The sequence below is a fragment of the Mustelus asterias genome, chromosome 20 (assembly GCF_964213995.1).
Source record: "Mustelus asterias chromosome 20, sMusAst1.hap1.1, whole genome shotgun sequence".
NCBI lineage: Eukaryota > Metazoa > Chordata > Chondrichthyes > Carcharhiniformes > Triakidae > Mustelus > Mustelus asterias.
The window spans coordinates 63,817,756-63,839,630 of NC_135820.1; positions in this window are offsets into that span (position 1 = coordinate 63,817,756).

Genomic DNA, 21,875 nt, shown 5'->3' on the forward strand with positions numbered 1-21,875 from the left:
CATTAATTTTCAGCATCACAAATGTAAAACTGCTCTGAAGCACTGGGGCAGAGTAATAAAATACAATTATTTATTTAATTTCAATTTAAAAAAAATATTCTTTGATGCATTGAAAAGTTGTAACCTGGTGCAGTTTTATTAATATACTGAACATGGGTTTATTGCCAAAAATAACAGTTTAATAATAGTGCTTATTAGTAACCTGATTTAAAATCACTGCCAATTAGTAACCTGATTTAAAATCACTGAAAATGACTTTTTTAAAAAAAGACTACCATATATATTTGTATAAAAGTTGAATTTCTAAGCCTCAATTTTCAGAATAAAAGTAAGGGATTGGATTTTACATGACTAACATATTGCGGAGATTGAAATCTACTTTCTCCTATTGACTTGTTATTTCAGAGCTGCTAGGTCAGAAACTGTTCCCACCAACCTTTCTCCCAAAAGTAGCGCAAAAGGAGTGAAAAATATTATTAATTTTTTATTTGCAAGTAAACACCAACTTCCATGGAGACAGACGTTAATTTCAGTATACTAAATTCATCAAAGTTATCAAATTCATCAATACAAAAGCCAGATATACAATTTTGTCCAATCTTACTCAGAATATGGAAATGAATATTAATTAGCAGCAGAGTATATAATGAACATTTATTAAAATTCATAAAAATCACCATGTTGTAGAATCCATAGAATCCTTACAGTGCAGAAAGAGTTGAGTCTGCATCGACTTTCCAACAGAGCATCTCACCCAGCCCCTATCTCCATAACCCCAGGTATTTACTCCGCTAACCCCCCCTAACCGACACATCTTGGGACACTAAGGGACAATTTTGCATGGTCAATCTACCTAATCCGCCCATCTTTGTACTGTGGGAGGAAACTGGTGCACCCGGAGGAAACCCACGCAGACACGGGAAGAATGTGCAAACTCCACACAGACAATGACCCAAGGCCTGAATTGAACCCGAGTTCTTGGTGCTGTGAGGCAGCAGTGCTAACCACTGTGCCACCATGCCACTATGCCACCCTTGTCTGTAAGATCAAATAATGTGTCCCAATCTGCTTCTTAAGTGGCAATTTTATATGGATCAACATCATCCCCACCGGCAATCATGACATTGTTGGCGATGGTATTGTGCAAATAATCATTTTCTTCACTACAGCATAGTGGCACAGTGGTTAGCACTGCTGCCTCATAGCACCAGGGACCTGGGTTTGATTCCTGGCTTGGGTCACTGGCTGTGCGGAGTTTGCACGTTCTCCCCGTGTCTGTGTGGGTTTCCTCTGGGCGCTCCATTTCCTCCCACGGTCCAAAGATGTGCAGGTTAGATGGATTGACCATGCTAAATTCTCCCTCAATGTACCCGAACAGGCACCAAATTGTGGCGATTAGGGGATTTTCACAGTAACTTCATTACAGTGTGAATGTAAATCTACTTGTGACTAATAAATAAAACTTTAATTTCAGATATCCTAGGTTTCTTGAATGATTTGATGGCAATCTTTATTCTGAGTTAATCACAGGCCTCTACAATCCATGCACATAAGATTACTAACATTGGAACCCATAATCTGCCTCCCTTGGTGAATGCCTCCTCTCCCTTGACCATCCAGTCATTCCACTTTTCTATCATGCTATCCTTGAACAGCTTGTTCAGAGAGACATCCAATGGTTGAACAAGACTATTAAGACCACCTGGAATCACTGCAATATCACTGCTTTGTGATCTAACTTCAGCAACAATATTACTGACACGGTGTGATCTGAACATGTCTTAGATGAGGAGGCTTTTTCCCTTTTGCAATACTCCTAGTTGGAAATTCCAAACTTTCCTCGGCTGTATTTTCAAGCCACCTTCATCCTTTATTGTGAATGTTGACAACAACTCCTTCTGCGCATTGATGTTCTGGGACGGTTTTTCTCTTGAATATTGCCATTGATTAAACCTTTCTCTACTTTCTCAAGATGTTAAGGAAATTCAGCATGTCCGCTACGACTCTCACCAATTTTAACAGATGCACCATAGAAAGCATCCTTTCTGGTTGTATCACAGCTTGGTATGGCTTCTGCTCTGCCTAAGGCCGCAAGAAGCTACAAACGGTTGTGAACGTAGCCCAGTCCATCACACAAACCAGCCTCCCATCCATTGACTCCATCTACACTTCCTGTTGTCTCAGGAAAGCAGCCAGCATGATCCAGGACCCCACACATCCTGGACATACTCTCTTCCACCTTCTTCCATCAGGAAAAGGATACAAGAATCTGAAAGCACATACAAACCAACTCAAGAACAGCTCTTTCCCTGCTGTCATCAGACTTTTGAATGTTTTCATCATATATTAAGCTGATCACCCTATCCTTTCCTTCTCCCCTATGTACTCTATGAAAGGTATGTTTTGCCTGGATAGCGGGCAAGAAACAATACTTTTCATTGTATACCAATAAAAAAGCTTTGTCTTCTTGGACATACATAGCAGTACAATGGTGAATCTATTCTTTTCATGTCTTCACTAACACTGTTTTCTCTCCAACTTTGCTCACCATTTGATGGTCAAAATTCATGGGAGTCTCGTCCATGTTCCAGAAACAGGTCAATCTGTATCCATTATTTTGTCAATGTTTGATTATGAACCGCTGAAATGCAATCAGCCTGCCATTAAGTTCTGCTGGGAAATGCTGTGAAATCTTGGGCCACGATCTTACCTTTTCGCCCCAATAGCCGATGGAGTGGAGTGGGGGATGAGCCGGTAAGATTGCAAGAAAGCCAAGAAATCAGGTTTGCAACAAATCAGGTCACAATCAAAACTATTTCTCTTTATAAACCTGGTGCATCATCCAGAGTTGGGTTGAAATCTGCAATGACTAATTTTCTTGTTTCAGGGCAAAGATTTGGATCGATGAGATCTGTTCCGGCAAATTTTATTAATGCATTTTGTAACTTTCTCTTCGAACTGTGGCCACATGTTAAGATTTCCCCATTTGCACATTTGTGCTTAGGCTTCTGCCTAGTCTGTGTAGAGAGCTTCCTCCAAACTCGAACATTCTTCTCTAACATCTTCAATTCTCTGCACCATTATTTGTCTTCACTGTAACCTTACGTGTTTTTAAAGTTGAACTGGGATGTGTATCTACCGTTCTTTTGTGACACCATGTTGCCATACTGGAGGGCAGGATTGGCATGAACACCATATGCGCCAGTGAGGTGGTGGACTTGTCACCTCATGTTGACATGCATAGACATGAGGATCTGAACAGCCACCTTCGATGGTGTGCTGGTCTATGTTTCTATCGAGCGGGTCCTTATCAGGGCAGATTTGACTTCAGAGGCAAGCAGATACAAAGGGTAGAATTCTTCCCAGCTGGCAGGTTCGATGGGGGGGTGAAGTGGGAGAATTATGGTGGGAGGCCCAAAAATTGGTTTCACGTCAGCATGAATTTCCAGCGGGATCTTCCGCTGGCATCAGCTACGGCGGGTCAGGAAACCCGCTGCAGGCCAGCGTGAAATGCATTTGCATGTCGTTAATGGGATGGAGGTGAAGATGAGACCACCCACACTGGATTCTCCATGGTGCTGGTGAGAAAAGAGAAAACATATTTGGAACAAAATGGCGCGCAGATGTCAGGACTCACCTGAACAATGCCTGGGGCTGGCTCCGGAGTTCTGGATGGAGGCCAATGGCAACTTTGGACACTGGAACACCATAGCAGTAGGTGAGAGGAGCACCTACAGTTGGACCTTCTGGATTCAGCGTTTTGGAAGTGGGCCATCTTCCAACCTCAGACTACTCCCAGAAATCCATCCTCAGTTTCAGGAGGCTCACCTTCTTCTTTAATAGTGGGTCAGTGCTGTTGGGCTCCTTTTCAATATGGCACCACGATAGGATGGCGGACTACGCGCCATCAGGCCTGCCCTGTCACAGAATACGGCACAAAACACCTGGGAGCATAACTAATGAGGCGTGTTTTCCCACTAGCCTCCAGAGTGGGAAACACTCCAAGTTCCTGCACCCACCATTAATTCCCAGATAGAAAGTTCCGCCCAAAGAGTTTGGATTTTTAAGCTAACAGCTAGGTGTTGACTTATACATGAGATACATGAAAAATAAATGAATCTTTGGCTAAAGGGCAGGGTGGTAGGGAGATGAGATCAACCATTAGTCAAGGATATAAGGTGTGTTAAATTATTTACTAGTTTCATTGGCATGCAGTAGTTAACCTCTCAGTATGTTAACAATTTTTGTATGAAAATACTTTTAGACTGCACCTACTGCTGTATGAATGCCAAAGAGACACAGTGGTTAGCACTGCTGCCACACAGCGCCAGATCCCAGGTTCGATTCCCAGCTTGGGTCACTGTCTGTGTGGAGTCTGCACATTCTCCCCATGTCTGCATGGGTTTCCTCCGGATGTACCAGTTTCCTCCCACAGTCCGAAAGATGTGCTGGTTAAGTGCATTGGCCATGCTAAATTCTCCCACAGTGTACCCAAACAGGCGCCAGAATGTGACAACTAGGGGATTTTCACGGTAACTTCATTGCAGTGTTAATGTAAGATTACTTGTGACTAATAAATACATTTAAAGGCCCTTTCCTGAACCAATTGAATTTGGATATCACAATTTCATCCTGGTGGTGTGCGATATACACAGAAGATCATGGAAAGCACAAAGTGATGTTAGCTGTGACTTACCTGCTTTTAAAAATGCCCCAATTTGTTTCTGCTGGTAGGACTGAGCCTACCCAGTTTGTGCTGGAATCTGGGTGCAAGACTAACAGAAGCAAGTGGAAACATTCCCCCCTTTTTTCAAATGAGCAATGAAATGTTGGCATGATCCAGAACACAGATGCAAGGATTTAATTGTGGTATTCACTTTGGCATATCACCACACAATCTAACAAGAAACAGAGCCATGTGGTCAACACTCTGATGTGCAGTGTTTGCATCTACATCCAGATATCTGTCTGAATGGAAATGCCCATGTGAGATGAACTAGTTGCAAAATGCTTAAACAGCTGCAATACATTTTAATGCGGCCAAGCCACATGTTAAGAGTTTATTTGCCTCCTGTAATGTCGAATCAAACATTGTAGCACATGAATATTTGTTGCGTTGGGAAGAGTAATACTTAAGGCATCTGTGGCTCCCTCCTTCATTCTGTAATTAGCGTGACATAAGATTAATTAACTTAACATAATGTTAATTAGCACGAAATGCCAACAGTTTCTTAAACTTATCACCGAACTTTGTCCTCTTTGCGAAGTCACTTATTGCACATTTAGAACTGTGTTAAATGCTGCATCGAACACACAAGGTCACATTCAGTGATGGGCAAACGGAACCACGGTTGAGGTCAAACAGGTACAGTAGCAGTTTGGCACCAATGGAGTTCAGGACTTTTACTGCTTGGCTCCAAAGCACGTTCCTTTGATGGAACCATTCTTTTTCCATCACAGCTCCAGCCAAATATTTGAGTGATGTTTTTTAGGCTGTACCCCTTTGATTGTTCATGCCATCAATCAAATATTCGCATCAGTTGCTTGTGTGATTTAGAGAGAGGAAAAGAGTAGCTTGAAAGACTATCACAACAAAATGAGCCACCCTACTCAAATCTCAAGTGGAGCAGGTGTCAGTAAGTGAAATCCACTCAGCCTTTCAGTCCAGAGGTTGTTGGCCAGGGAACAGTGTTGGGGAGGTTAGATATTACAATACAACTAGGAGTGGGTGGGGAGGATGACCCCAGACTGGCCACTATTTATATTTTTAATTCATCTGTAGGACATGGGGCGTTGCTGGCTGGCCAGCATTTATTGCCTATCCCTAGTTGCTCTTGGAGGGCAGTTGAGAAACAACAACATTTTGTGGGTCTGGAGTCACATGTAGGCCAGACCATAAGACCATAAACATAGGAGCAGAATTAGGCCATTCGGTCCATTGAGTCTGCTCCGCCATTCAATCATGACTGATATGATTCCCATCCGCATTCTCCTGCCTTCTCCCTGTAACCCTTGATCCCCTTATTGATCAAGAACCTATCTATCTCTGTCTTAAAAACACTTAATGACCTGGCCTCCACAGCCCTCTGTGGCAATGAATTCCGCAGATTCACCATCCTCTGGCTGAAGAAATTCCTCCTCACCTCAGTTTTAAAGGAGCATTCCTTCACTCTGAGTTTGTACCCTCGAGTTCTAGTCTCTCTCACACGCGGAAAAATCCTTTCCACGTCTACTCTATCTAGGCCTCTCAGTATTTTGTAAGTTTCAATTAGATCCACCCTCATCCTTCTAAACTCCATCGAGTATAGACCCAGACTCCTCAACTGCTCCTCGTATGACAAACCCTTCATTCCTGGGATCATTCTTCTGAACCTCCTCTGGACCTCTTCCAAGGTCAGCACATCTTTCCTGGGGCCCAAACTGCTCACAATATTGCAAATGGGGTCTGACCAAGAGCCTTTTACTCCCTCAGCAGTACATCCCTGCTCTTGTATTCTCGCCCTCTAGAAATGAAAGCTAACATTGAATTTGCCTTCCTAACTGCCAACTGAACCGGCAGAGAATCCTGAACCAGGACTCCCAAATCCCTTTCTGCTTCAGATTTCCAAAACCTTCCCCCATTTAGAAAATAGTCTACACATCTATTCTTCCTACCAACGTGCATAACCTCACACTTTCCCACATTGTATTTCACACCAGGTAAGGATGGTAGATTTCCTTCCCTAAAGCACATTAGTGAATCAGATGGATTTTGCCAACAATCGACAATGGCTTCATGGTCATCAGTAGATTCTTAATTCCAGATATTGTTTATTGAAATCAAATTCCGCCACCTGCCATGGCGGGATTCGAACCTGGGTCTCCAGAACATTAGCTGTGTTTCTGGATAATAGTCTAGCGATAATCCCACTAGGCCACCTTCCTGGGAAGGAAGAGAAAAATTGAGAGAAAGAGAGATCAAGTCAGTTTAAGTAGAGAAAAGAAGCTTGGGTCGAAATAGGAAGAGAATGAAGGTTAATTGTGTTGGACCATAAATCCAGATCGGTCATAAAGGGCTGAATTTTCAAGCCTTTCTCAATATTGTAGTAAATGACAAACCTTTTCACCGGAACGGTACAAGAGCAGCCACGAGTTCCTTGACAAAAAGCCAATCAAGATTGTTAAAGAATTCATTGAAGCTTGTTAAAGGGCATCTGATTTTCACGAGGGCACACGGACTTCATGTGTTGTCTGGGACAGACCAACTAACCAGTAATGGTCACTTCAACGAATTAACTGGATGCAACAAAGGGTGAGCAGTGCAGACAAGGACTCACCATTGGAAGTCAACTGGCCCAGTAGCAGGCAGAGTGGTCAGTTAGCTCTTGGGAATTGCAGAGGCTTGACATCCTCCTGTCACTGTGAGAGCATGAAGTGACAATACTATGTCTTTAAGAAATGTATTTAGGTCATGTTTTTGTGCAGGATCTGCTTTAACAGTCTGTTCTAACCGATGCCGTTGGGTCTGTATCGGGCAGGCCTGTATTGTTTTGCAATAGCATAATTGCTCCAAATTGCTATAATGTTATTTTTAATCTGAATTAGTGCTGTTCTGTTATTTTAGTGTTTTCCACTGGAGTTTTGCAGAGCATGGCTTGATTAGGTTGATTGATGAAAAAATTAGATGACTGGGTGGAGCTAGGCTTACACAGAGAAATGAAATTCAGATGCTGCTTGGAGTTGTTAGAGAGCAGTGCCTCTCTTTCTCTGACAGAAGCTGGCATCTGACAGGAAATAAGTCACTTTCTCCAGGATTCTGCTGTTTGGGGGTGGATCTTTCTCTGGAGGTGGTTGTCAGAAGGCAGATGGCTGTCTGGATCTCTGTCCAGATGTGTTAAAAGGCTGGAAATCTAGCTACCTTGTGAGCCTATTTGTTTTCTGCTGATTTTAAAAAGAGATTTATGTTTATGGGGTACTTCTTACAATTGGAACTATAGAGATTGCTAGCTGTTAAGAATTATACATTATGCATGTTTAAGTATTTCCAATTGATAAAAGTTATGCTAGTTCTTTTTGTCATATTTTAACTGTGTTGTTAAATAAAGTTTGATGTGCTAAAAGCTTCCTAGTGGGTCAATTGAGTCATACCAAGAGCAAAGCACTTTATGCTCACCCTAATGCCAAAATCATAAAAAGTTAGGGTCTAGGCTAACTTCACAATATACCTTGGAGCTCCTGATCTCATCCCTCACAATATGAGGAGAGGGTAAGGCTGTCAAGCACAATAGGGCACAAATCTCAGATTTATACATGGTGGCAATAAAGTGACACCCTCCACAGACAGACAGATCTCTTGGCTCTAGGAGGGCAGAGGAGAGAGAGGAGGGGAAGGAAGGACACTGAGGTCATAAGCTTGGCATAGAATCCACTGCCAAAGTTACCTGGAGATGGCCAAGAACCAGTGAGCGGAGACTGTGATTCACCAGGCAGATGGGTACTGGCATCTGTGTCCCTAGTCACGGAAGATCTCATGCCCCACACTGCTGCTGGCTGTGTCCTGTCGGTAGCCATCAAAGTCACCATGGCCTTGAACTTCTTCACTGCTGTCTCTTTCCAAGGATCAGCTGTGGGCCATGGTGGAATCTCCTAAGTGGTAGCAAACCAGTATATCTCACAGGTTACTGCTGAATTATTTGCCAGAGCTGGACAATATATTCGATTCCAGTCAGACACAGCCTCACAGGGACAGAGGACATGAAGTTTCACCAGCATTGCCCAGGTGTTTGGCAGTTGCAACTGCACGCAGTGATGGGCCAATTGGAGTCACCAACAGGAAGGGCTTCCAATCCCTTAATGTTCAACCACAGCCAGAGTGAAAAGGGGGAGAGGTGAGAGTGCAGGTGCAGAATGGTCGGAATTTTATTACCTTGCTGAATGGCATCCTCCGTTGGCCTCGGGTGCGATCTTACGAGCCTTGGGCGGGCGAGGCAGTAAAATTCCAGCACATAGGTCTGGTTCACGCGCAGTATCAGGGTTCTCTCTCACCCACACACACACAAACCATCATCATGCACTCCTCTTAATTCCAGATTTCTTTTATTGAATTCAACTTCCACCATCTGCCGTGGTAGGATTCGAACCCCCCGGGTCCCGAGAACATTACTTGAGTTTCTGGATTAATAGCCTGGCGATAATACCACGAGACCATCGTCTCCCCTCAAACTGCACTAATTATTCTGACATGTATTAAGGATTTCTTTTTAATCTAAATTATTCTTTTCAACTTAAATTGTGCAAATTTTAGAGTGGGAAATCAGGTAGGGGGGTGCAGGAGGAACACTCCTGAAAACTAGCGTAATTTTGTGTAAATTTGCACCTGGATTGCCAAATACAACCATCACAGAAACTCTGCCGATAGACTGGTACTGTCCAAGAGATTGGGAAATCAATTAATATTTCAATTAATTAGTTAATCAATTATTAATATTGAGGTTAAAAGTTGGCACGTCATGTTGCGACTTTATAGAACCTTCGTTAGGCTGCACTTGGAATATAGGGCACTATTTTACCATTGCGTCGTGCCCGAAACGGGCGTGAAAACGTGGTAAAGACGGGTGTGAGGCCATTAACGTGATCTGTGCCTGCGTCCACGCAGGTGGCCACTTTATTGAGACCCAGGAATGGCCGCGATCCACTTCGCGCCCGAAACGGGCGCAACGGCGATTTAAATGTATTTGCATGTATTTCAATTGAATTAATGAACGGCCCGCCCAACTTTATCAGCATTTCCCCCTTTACCGCTGCGTTCGCTGATCCGGAATCGCGCCGAAATGGACCTGCTGAATAAAAGTCTGAGTCGGGCGCTCCAGCTGCTGAAGAGCGAGTTCAGAGCTTCCAACGGCCTCTGACTCAGATCAATGGTGGGGGGGAGGAGGGAGGTGGGCCAGATCATTCTCTGGTTTAGCGGGGGGGAGAGGAGTGAGGCCAGATCGTTGTCTGGTTGGGGGGGGGGGGAGGAGGAGGAGGCGGCTCAGATGTATTTCTGGTGGGGGGGGGGGGGGGGGGGGGAGTTGGGGGGGGGGGAAGGCCCGATCATTGTCTGGTGGTGGGGGAGGGGAGGGCCGATCATCGTCTGGTGATAGGGGGGAGGGGCCCTGATCGTTGTCTGGTGAGGGAGGAGGGCCGATCATTGTCTGGTGGGGGGGTGGAGGGCCGATCGTTGTCTGGTGGTGGGGGAGGGCTGATCGTTGCCTGGTAGTGGGAGGGAGAGCTGATCGTTGTCTGATGGGAAGGGAGGAGGAGGCGGGTCAGATGTTCCTCTTGGGGGGAGGGGGGAGGGGGGAGTGAGGCCAGATCGTTCTCTGGGGGGGGAGGAGGGAAGCGAGTAAGATGTATCTCTGGTGGGGGAGGGAGACCCAATCGCTCACTGGTGTGGGGGGGGGGGGGCAGATGGATTTCTGGTGGGGGGAGGAGGAGGGGGGCAGGGTGGTCCACTGCCACTCTGCGGGCGATCGGTGGAGGGGGAAGGGGGCAGGGAGTCGCGATCGGTCTGGGTAGCGGGGGGTGTGTGTGGATAAGGCAGACCATCACTCCCACTTTTCGCTCTGGGGCCGCTTTCTTCGCTTTCTGCGGCCCGGGAGCGATGTGACAGGTGCGCGCTTTTTCAATTTTTTTTTTAACTGCGCATGCGCAGTTCAGAGCTCCAATTGTTTCGGGCACGTCAAGCCCTGCCCACAACGTGAATGGGACCCGCGATTTTTTTTTCACGCTGAGTGGGTATGGGGGCACCTGAAAGCAGATCTCCAAATCAGATCTGAATTGCACCCTGATTCAGCACTTAGAATGAAAATGGTAAAATCAGACCCATAGTGTTCAATTCTGGTCACCACCCTACCAGAAGGATGTTGAGGCTCTGGAGAGGGTACAGAAATGATTTGCCAGGATGTTGCCTGGTATGGAGGGCATTAGCTATGAGGAGAGGTTGGAGTAATTTGGTTTGTTCTCACTGGAACGACGGAGGTTGAGGGGCGACCTGATAGAAGCCTACAAGATTATGAAGGGCATGGACAGACTGGATAGTCAGAAGCCTTTTCCCAGGGTGGAAGAGTCAATTACTAGGGGGCTTAGGTTTAAGGTGTGTGGGACAAGGTTTAAAAGAGATGTCCGAGGCAAGTTTTTTTACACAGAGGGTGGTGGGTGCCTGGAACTCACTGCCGGGGGACGTAGTGGAAGTAGATACGATAGTGATTTTTAAGGGGCATCTGGACAAGTACATGAATAGAATGGGAATAGAGGGATATTATCACCGGAGGGTAGGGGGTTTTAGTTCAGTCGGGCAGCATGGTTGATGCAGGACTGGAGGGCCGAAGGTCCTGTTCCTGTGCTGTAATTTTCTTTGTTCTTTGTCTTTGTTCCATTACATTAATTATGTTCATGTGAAAAATTCAAAATCTCACGAAGCTTTAACTTTTGGTCTGTGTGTTTCTTTTTGATGAAGTCTTAGTTTGCCATAAGTTAAAGATGTTAAGTGACAGGAAATAAAATGCTTTCTACTTTTGGCACCCATTATCAAAATGAAACATATGGGTAGTTGAACTCGGCTGAGAATACTCTGCCGTACAGCTTACCTTAAACCTGACCTCAGAAACACACTCCCATTGCACCAACTGTAATATTTTTTTTCTCAATCTGCCATCCTCAACTGGAATGTCAATTTTTATCCTAAATAATGTTGAGTTATGGGGACCATAGTCTTTTATGAATTCATGCCTCTTAAAGAATTACTTTACGCCTTCCCAAACATAGTTCTCGCAGGACTTTTTCAGTTGCCAGTGAAGAGGGAGGGCAGATTTCCACCTCACTGCGTTTGGTTAAACCCAGGTCACAGATATAATAAAAAGGTTTTCCAACCCATTGCACCACCCAATCCCCGAAGCACTGTAGCTTTGATGAATGTACCACAGTTGACATTTCGTATTAACAATGATAGACCAGCTGAGCAATGTCCATTTGAAACAACCGCAGAGGCGCTGCCATATTTATCCCCCATGTGAGAAGGTTATAGTCGCCTGCCAATATTTTGAATTGTGCTTTAGAGAGAAGTCACTTTGAAAGAAAAATAATTTTCGGTCAGAGCATGAATTATGAATCCAAATAGCTTTCATAATCAATCATCGCTAGAAAGTGGTGAGATACAGATACAGACATTGTTTTACTCAACAAACATCAGGATTTTCAATGCAACACTTTGTTTATTACACCCAAACATTATCTTGTCCCTGTGTGGGTGGCACGGTGGCACAGGGGTTAGCACCTCACAGCACCAGGGACCCGGGTTCGATTCCCGGCTCGGGTCACTGTCTGTGTGGAGTCTGCACGTTCACTGCGTGGATTTCCTCCGGGTGCTCCGGTTTCCTCCCACAGTCTGAAAGACATGCTGGTTCTGGTGCATTGACCCGAACAGGCGCCGGGGTGTGGCGACTAGAGACATTTCACAGTAACTTCATTGCAGTGTTAGTGCAAGCCTTACTTGTGACTAATAAATATACTTTACTTTTTAATACACTTGAATAAAAATGAGCCTCACCTTATCTTACTGCTTGCTTAACCCAGCAAAAGTAAAGCACCACAGTAAACCAATGCTCAATATAAACTCTCCTTTATAAAGAGACAATGATTAATATCGTGAGAATTTTGTTCCCATAATTCATTACATTTTTCTGTAATGCTATCTAAATAATACTTTAATTAGGATATTCCAACTCTCTTATTTCCCTTGTTAAATCATATTTTTCCAGCTGCATGAACAAACCACTGTGGATAATGTCTTGAACAATCTGCCACTTTTCTTCTCACGGAGCGATGATTCAGTACAACTTCAAATGGTCTCCGTTTTCTGGAAGAGTTCTGCACACAAAATGCTTGTGCGCGGTCATGTTGTGTGTGTTGATAGGTGTTTTTTTTGTATACAAGTGCTGCTGTGTCAGTGAGAACGATTCTTCCACTGCTGAACAAATGAGAGAAAGTGAGTACAGTCTGATGAAAATGCATCAATCAGCATCATCGATTGATCGTTGACACTGCATGGTGACCTGAATCTTCGCACTGACGGCAAGGCTCTGGGTCTGCACGGAAATGTCGGCAGAGGCCCAAATCTGGAAGTCCAGCCCTTGAATCCCCGCCTCCGCCATTTTCGCACGGATAATGGGGGCAAGTTCTAAGTTGCTCTTCTGTGATCCCAGAGGCAGCTGCCCATATAACTGCCTTTATTTATGGTTGATTTTGATGGGGTAGATGTCTGAAGTGTGCAGATTAGACCTGGTAGGAGCATGTCTGAACCTTGTATATTTGTTACATAAAAAGTTAGAAGATAGGAGCACGAGGAGGCCATTCGCCCCTTCGAGCCAGCTCCGCCATTCATCACAATCATGGCTGATCGTCCAACTCAATAGCCCAATCCTGCTTTCACCCCATAACATTTGATCCCGTTCACCAAGTGCTATATCCAGCCGCCTCTTGAACACATTCAATGTTTTGGCATCAACTATTTCCTGTGGTAATGAATTCCACAGGCTCACCACTCTTTGGGTGAAGAAATGTCTCCTCAGCTCCGTCATAAATGGCCTACCCTGTATCCTCAGACTCTGACTCCTGGTTCTGGACATCCCCACCATTGGGAACATCCTTCCTGCTTCTACGCTGTCTAGTCCTGTTAGAATTTTATAATTTGTTCAGATAGCTTAGCTACCCTGTCAGAGAGGTAAGATTTTCAATATGGTCCCGGGACACCTTTTGGAAAGGTAAGGCACTCTTTTGGAGAAGTCAGGTGCCCCTTGGGAAGGTTGAATGTAGTCATGAAAGAGCATCAAAAGTGCATAAGCTCTTGGAATGTTCAAGCTTTCAAAGGACTGTCAAAGAATTGCCAATCTGTAAAAGAAGAGTCAAATCTGCCAAAGTACTATCATTGGAGCTGTCAAAGTTCATTGAAACTGTCATAGCTTTTAAGGTATTTAACTCTGCTGGGCTTCAATTTTTTTTAAAAAGCATGGAGTTAAAACAGATCAATTCTTGATATTTGACCCGACCTATTGATAGAAGTCTGAGGGATAACAATATAGGATTTGTGCTGCATGACAGATTTTACAATCTAACATCACAATGGGGTGACTGTTAAATGGGCAGTTTGACTGACAACTCCAATTGGTTATAGAACAGAAATGTTTGTTTTCATAAGAGATTAGTTGACAGAATTTCAATGTGTTGAGTGCTTTTTATCACTGCAAAAGTGTTTTGTAAATAGTCTGTTGCAACCATGTCAGGAGAGGTGAAATTATTCCCTAATTCTTCCTGACTGTAACAAGGTTAATTTTAGTGTCGGTATGGAGGGACCAAGGAAATTAAGGGACCAAGGGACTAAGGAAATTTGGCATGTCAGCTACAACTCTCAACAGCTTTTACAGATGCACCGTAGAAAGCATTCTTTCTGGTTGTATCACAGCTTGGTATGGCTCCTGCTCTGCCCAAGACCGCAAGAAACGACAAAAGGTCGTGAATGTAGCCCAATCCATCCCGTAAACCAGCCTCCCATCCATTGACTCTGTCACTTCCCGCTGCCTAGGAAAAGCAGTCAGCATAATTAAGGACCCACACACCCCGGACATTCTCTGTTCCATCTTCTTCCGTCAGGAAAAAGGGACACAAGTCTGGGGTCACGTACCAACCGACTCAAGAACAGCTTCTTCCCTGCTGCTGTCAGACTTTTGAATGGACCTACCTTGCATTAAGTTGGTCTTTCTCTACACCCTAGCTATGATGTAACACTACATTCTACACTCTGTCCTTTCTTTCTCTATGAACGGTATGTTCTGTCTGTATAGGAGCAAGAAACAATACTTTTCACTGTATGCTAATACATGTGACAATAATAAATCAAATCAAATCAAATCAAACCAGGGCAGGTTGTTGGTGATCTGGACACCTAAAAACTTGAAGTTTGATGTATAGGAGCTATAAAGGGTTGTAGGGGATGAGTTGGGAGTTTGGGTTGGCTTAAGGGGTATGAGGGACCATAAGGGGTGGGGTGAGGGGCATAAGGGATGGATAGAGGGTCATAAAGTAGCGAGTTACTTGTCTCAGTCAAGCTGCCAAAGTTACACCATAGGGTATCCAGTGAAATATGAGGGGAAACCTCGAATGGTTCAGTTTCAGAGCAGGTCATGCAAATAAAATGGGGTCGAAAGTAAAGGGGTCATGGGAAACAAACCTCTCCAGTACTGATCTCAAATTGAATTGTTTGCTCTGTATTCACTTTCCTTTAATTATACTATCCAATGAAAAATAGTTCTCCATTTTTGGGCTATTGGCAGTAGTCATATGAAGATCATAAGAAATAGAAACATAATCATAGAATCATAGCATCCCTACAGTGCAGAAGGAGGCCACTCAGCTCATCGAGTCTGCATCGACAACAATCCTACTCAGACCCCATCCCCGTAACCCCAAATATTTACCCCACTAATCCCTCTATCTTACACATCCTGGGACACCAAGGGACAATTTAGCATGGCCAATCCACCTAGCCAGCACATCTTTGGACTGTGGGAGGAAACTGGAGCACCTGAGGGAAACCCACGCAGAGACGGGGAGAATGTGCAAACTCCGCACAGACAGTGACCCAAGCCGGGAATCGAGCCCAGGTCCCTGGAGCTGTGAGGCAGCAGTGCTAACCACTGTGCCACTGTGCTACCCTTTGGCGCATTGGCTTTCCCTGCCATATTGTTCAGCACATAGTGCACAGATACCATGACCTCATGCTGGCGGGGCAGGCTCCAGCAAATTCACTTGCAAGAGATCAGGGTACGCTCTGATACAAGAAGTTAAAAATAGAAGCCTCCCATCCCCCACCGAACACTGAACACTCCCCGTAACACCTCTCCTCACACCCCCCAAAATATGCCCCCCCAATGGAACACTTCCACTGTACATCCACCCACACAACAACCATGCTCCTTCCACTCCCTCTCCCCCAATGAAAACTCATTCATCACTGCTCTCTGGCAGTGGGTACCCTCACGCTGATGCGAATGGACAATCGGGGTGGGGACTATCAGCCATTAAGGCCTGGTATTTATATTTAATTATGTTCAAATGGGGACCCCAACGTTGAATATCAGGATCCCATTGCGTCATTGGTGGGAGGGGCGGTGGGGGGAGGGGGGTTGGCGGTGAGGTGGATGGCAGGGACAATCGGAATGGGAAATCCCGCTGGCATAAATTGTGCCTTGGGACATCTGTGGGATGTCCTATTCTGGCTGCTGATCCCATTCACTGAAATGGGAGCACAAAGTCCCCCTCATTGCATTTTAAAAGCAAATCAATGAATATTTTGATAACTGATTCGGCACGTATTGTGGTAGATTATAATAATTTTGACTTTTAAACACATTGTTAAATTTTAGTCAAAAAAGGGAAGTGGATTAATATTTAACTTAATTTCTATTCCCTTCTACTTTCCTCTTATTTTTGAACTTGGGTTTCTGGCATGGGAGCTCACCCACTGAGACTGTATATCGGGAAATCATGGGCATGTTTCCCATGAGTTTCTATTCAAGTCCATGCCAAGCATACACATTCAGAAAATATGTCTTTGGAACTGTGTGCAATAATTCATTTGAACTTGGAAACTTGAATAGGAAGCTGTATACAATTGTTTGCACGAACTATGATGCACGTCGTAGTCTGAACGGAAATGGTGGACATTTTTAGATCTTCTGGCCATGCTGCTTCCACATGACCACATGGTGTTGTGGGGTTTAATCTTCTGCTGCTGCAATACTGACACACTGCCCTTCCAAACCAACAGAAAAGGAACAAACATTAAAACACTAAATTCAAGATGCACCTAGGAACTCCCTTGCGGACTCTGGGGTAAAGCATTGATGGCAGATGACACGGTGATACAGAAGTTAGCACTGCTGCCTCACAGTGCCAGGGCCAGGATGAGATTCAGACTTTGGGTGACTGCCTGTGTGGGTTTCCTCAGGGTGCTCCTGTTTCCTCCCACAGTCCAAAGATGCACAGGTTAGGTTGATAGGCATTGGTCGATTGCCCCTTCGTGTCCAAAGATATGGGGGTCATATCTGACAAATCTGTTAGAGTTCTTTGAAGAGGTAACAAGGAAGTTGGATAAAGGAGAGCCAGTGGATGTGATTTATTTAGATTTCCAGAAGGCCTTTGACAATGTGCCGCAGAGAAGATTGTTAAATAAGTTAAGTGCCCATGGTGTTCAGGTAAGATCCTGGCATGGATAAATGATTGATTGACTGGCAGAAGGCAGAGAGTGGGGATAAAGTGGTCTTTCTCAGGCTGGCAGCCGGTGACTAGTGGTGTGCCTCAGGGGTCAGTAGTGCCACAGCTTTTCACAATATACATTAACAATTTGGAGGAAGGAACTAAAAGCACTGTTGCTCAGTTTGCAGATGATACAAAGATATGTAGAGGGACAGGAAGTTTTGAGGAAGCAGGAGGGCTGCAGAAGGACTTGGACAGACTAGGAGAGTGGGCAAAGAAGTGGCAGATGGAATACAATGTGGAAAAGTGTGAAGTTATGCACTTTGGAAGGAGGAATGGAGGCATAGACTATTTTCTAAATGGGAAAATGCTTTGGAAATCAGAAACACAAAGGGATTTGGAAGTTCTTGTTCAAGATTCTCTTAAGGTTAACGTGTAGGTTCAGTTAGCAGTTAGGAAGGCAAAGGCAATGTTAGCATTCATGTCAAGAGGGCAAGCATACAAGAGAAGGGATGTAATCCGAGGCTGTATAGGGCTCTGGTCAGACCCCATTTGGAATATTGTGTGCAGTTTTGGGCCCCATATCTAAGGAAGGATGTGCTGGCCTTGGAAAGGGTCCAGAGGAGGTTCACAAGAATGATCCCTGGAATGAACAGCTTGTCATATGAGGAACAGTTGAGGACTCTGGGTCTATACTCGTTGGAGTTTAGAAGGATGAGGGGGGATCTTATTGAAACTTACAGGATACTGTGAGGCCTGGATAGCGCAGACATGGAGAGGATGTTTCCACTAGTAGGAAAAACTAGAACCAGAGGGCATAACCTCAGGCTGAAGGGACGATCCTTTAAAACAGAGATGAGGAGGAATTTTTTCAGTCAGAGATGGTGAATCTGTGGAACTCTTTGCCGCAGAAGGCTGTGGAGGCCAGGTCATTGAGTATCTTTAAGACAGAGGTAGATAGGTTCTTGATTATTAAGGGGATCAGGGGTTATGGGGAAAAGGCAGGAGAGTGGGGATGAGAAAAAAATCAGCCATGATTGAATGGCGGAGCAGACTCGATGGGCCAAGTTACCTAATTTTGCTCCTATGTCTTTTGGTCTTACGGTCTTACAGGTGAAGTGGATTTTCAATGCTAAATTGCCCCTTGGGCTGGATTTTCCGGCTGCGCTCGCCCCCAAGACCAGAAATTCCGTCCAAGGTCAACGGACCTTTGCATGGTCTGGCCCACCCGCTACAGTTTCCATGGCGGGTGGACGTGAAAATTCCATTAGTGTCCAAAGATGTGTAGGTTATGTGAATTACCATGGTAAATGCGCGGGGTTATGGGAATAGGATAGAGGGGAGAGCATGTGTGAGAAGCTATTTCGGAGATTCAGTGCAGACTCTATGAGCCGAATGGCACTGTAAGAATTCTATGGTTCTATGACATTGGGAGAACTCATACTTTAAAGACTCAATGCCCCAGATATGAGAGGTCAGCTCATTTGCGGAATTTATTTGCGCTCCCATGCAGCTTTACCGAGTCACTGGAGCACATGGAGGAATATCCATTGAGAGGTTTTCCATCCTGGGATATTTGATGAGCTGGTGCTTGGTGCAGAAAGATGCACATTGAAGCAAGTTGTGAGAAGTCCCCCAGCTCTTTCACACATGCAGGTTGCTTCTTTCTATAAACATGGGAACCTCGCCAGCACTGTGCAGTATCGCAGAAGAGAAAGAGTTGCACATCTATAAAACAGACAGAATTAGTCATCAAGTTCCAGATATTCTTTCACTCGTGTGAAAGCTTGTCATAACAACTCGCTTACACCTGGAGCTCTCCTGTGCCACAGATCATTAACACTCATAAAAGTACGGCCATAACTCACCGTCCCTAAATCTAATGTAGAGAATTTGTTATTGATAGCGCTGGGATTTTTATCTGAAGAGCAAACGTCTCTATAATGGTGACGATGATGTATCTGCTTGCTGTCACTGTTGTCAGTTTGATGCCTAGACCTAGTCAGCGACAACACATCCCATGAATGAATTTTTAAAAATGTACTTACAAAATCAATTGTGCAAATGTTCTTCTAAGTTTAAATATTTATAGGAACATTATCATTGCTTTTCTTCTTATCAGGTAAGCAATCAAAATGAGTTTGGGCAAACAAGTTAATGCCCCAAATCAGAATTAATTAATGCTCTACTTGAGTAGGACTCGTGTAGACAGTGCAGAAATGTTACACTGGTGCACCATGGGGTGTGGTTCCAAAGTTGGGGCTGATGGATATTTTTAAGGGCAGAGTAAGGGGTGGCACGGTGGCTAGCACTGCTGCCTCACAGCCCCTGAGACCCGGGTTCGATTCCCGGCTTGGGCCACTGTCAGTGCGGAGTCTGCACTTTCTCCCCGTGTCTGCATGCATTTTCTCCGGGTGCTAAGGTCTCCTCCCACAGTCCGAAAGAGATGCTGGTTAGGTGCATTGGTTACCTCTTCCTCAGTGCACCTGAACAGGTGCCTGAGTGTGGTGACTCGGGGATTTTCACAGCAACTTTGCTTCATTGTTAATGTAAGCCTACTTGTGACACTAACAAATAACTCTGGCTTTACAATGGCTCCAGTTGGACTTCGTTTGATGCTGACATTAGATCCCAGAAATGGGAAGAGCCTCATCACTCAGGTTTCCCACCTTGACGTGCAAAGCAAGAAACCAGGTTATTAGGCTGCGTCAGAATTGGTATTCCAATGGGAGGTTCAAAACTCAAACGTTTATTTGAGGCTGGAGGGAAATGTGGTAGAAACATGAAGAAAATGGGGAAAACTTTGAATTGGATCCAGTTGACCTTGGTAATGAACTTTACAGTGTCAGAAGAACGCGTCCCAAAATGGGAGTCGACTTAGATGCCAAGTATGAAGCATGAGCTGCTGACGTTGGTGTACGTGTCGCCATTTTGAAATGCAAATAAAACATGACACCAGCAATTTAAATGATATCAATGTGATATGTTTTACTGAATGAATTAATTCTGCAAGGATACCTTTAACCACAAGCAAAGTGTTCTAAAACCATCAAGTTCATTGCCTTCAGTAGCCGACACAAAGTTCATCAAATTCATTCTGAGTCACTTTGGCGATTGCAAAGGATCCCAGTCTGGACCAGATTTACATAGAAACATAGAAGATAGGAGCAGGAGGTAGCCATTTGGCACTTCAAGCCTGCTCCGCCGCCATTCATTACTATCATGGCCGATCGTCCAACTCAATAGCCTAATCCTGCCTTTTCCCCATAACCTTTGATCCCATTCATCCCAAGTGCTACATCTAGCAACCTCTTGAATACATTCAATGTTTTGGCATCAACTACTTCCTGTGGTAATGAACTCCATAGACTCACCACTCTCTGGATGAAGAAATGTCTCCTCACCTCCGTCCTAAATGGCCTATCCTGAATCCTCAGACTGTGACCCCTGGTTTCTGGTCTCCCCCACCATCAGGAATATCCTCCTGCATCTACCCTGTCTAGTTCTGTTAGAATTTTATAAGTCTCTATGAGATCCTCCCCCTCATTCGTCTGAACTCCAGCGAAAACAATCCTAACCTAGTCAATCTCTCCTCATACATCAGTCCCGCCATCCCCGGAATCAGCCTGGTGCTTTGATGCTTTCAGTTTCAGAAACATCCTGCCACAACAAATCATATTTCTTTTCATCATTGAAATGGATAGTCCACATTTTTTGAACAATTGGATGACAGTTCATGTATTAATAGGATCCTACAATTTGATGACACAACCACACAGAACATCAAGTGGATCGACATGTATGTTTCCACTCCTTGTGAAGCTTTGTTCCTCCATTAACCATTCACCTATCCATCCAGTGTGAACATGATTCTTGAATTCCTTGTTGAGGCACACATCCAAATGTTGAACTAGGGACATTGGACTGCAATTTGTTTGTTAATTCTTTGCAGGTGTTTGGTTCTATGGGGTGGAATTCTCCCATTTTGAGACTAAGGGTTTTGATGGATGCAGGAACGTGGAGTGCTTCCCATTGTAGCGGCCAGTGGGAAAACACGCCAAATCATCTGACCCTGAATTATGCACCTGGGTGTTTCACGCCATATCCAGTGATGGGGCAGACCTGGATAGCTGGTAGTCCACTGTCATGTCCGGGTGCCATATTGAAAATGTATCCAACATCACATTGAAGACAGAAGGTGGCCTTCCTGAAGATGAAGATTGCTCTTCGGGTGCACTCTGAGACCAGGAGATAGACCTTGTGGAACGTTCTGTGGCTGGAAGATGGACCCCTGGCAGGACACTGAACCTGGAAGGTCCGCCTGCAGGAAGTACCCCAACCCCACTGCTGTGGTGTTCCAGGGTCCAGCATTGTGGGCAGCCTCTATTCTGAACTCTGGAGGCAGCCCCAGGCATTGTTCAGATGAGTCCTGACATCTGCACACCATGTTCTTCCAAACGTGTTTCAGACCAGGGTGCTTCCCACCAGCGGAGAATCTGGAGTGGGGGGGCGGGGGGCTGGGTTGGGGGGGGTGGGGGGGGGGGAGTGGGGGGGGGGTAGGGCCTTCATGTACATCCAATTAACAGGATGCAAATGAGGTTCACGCC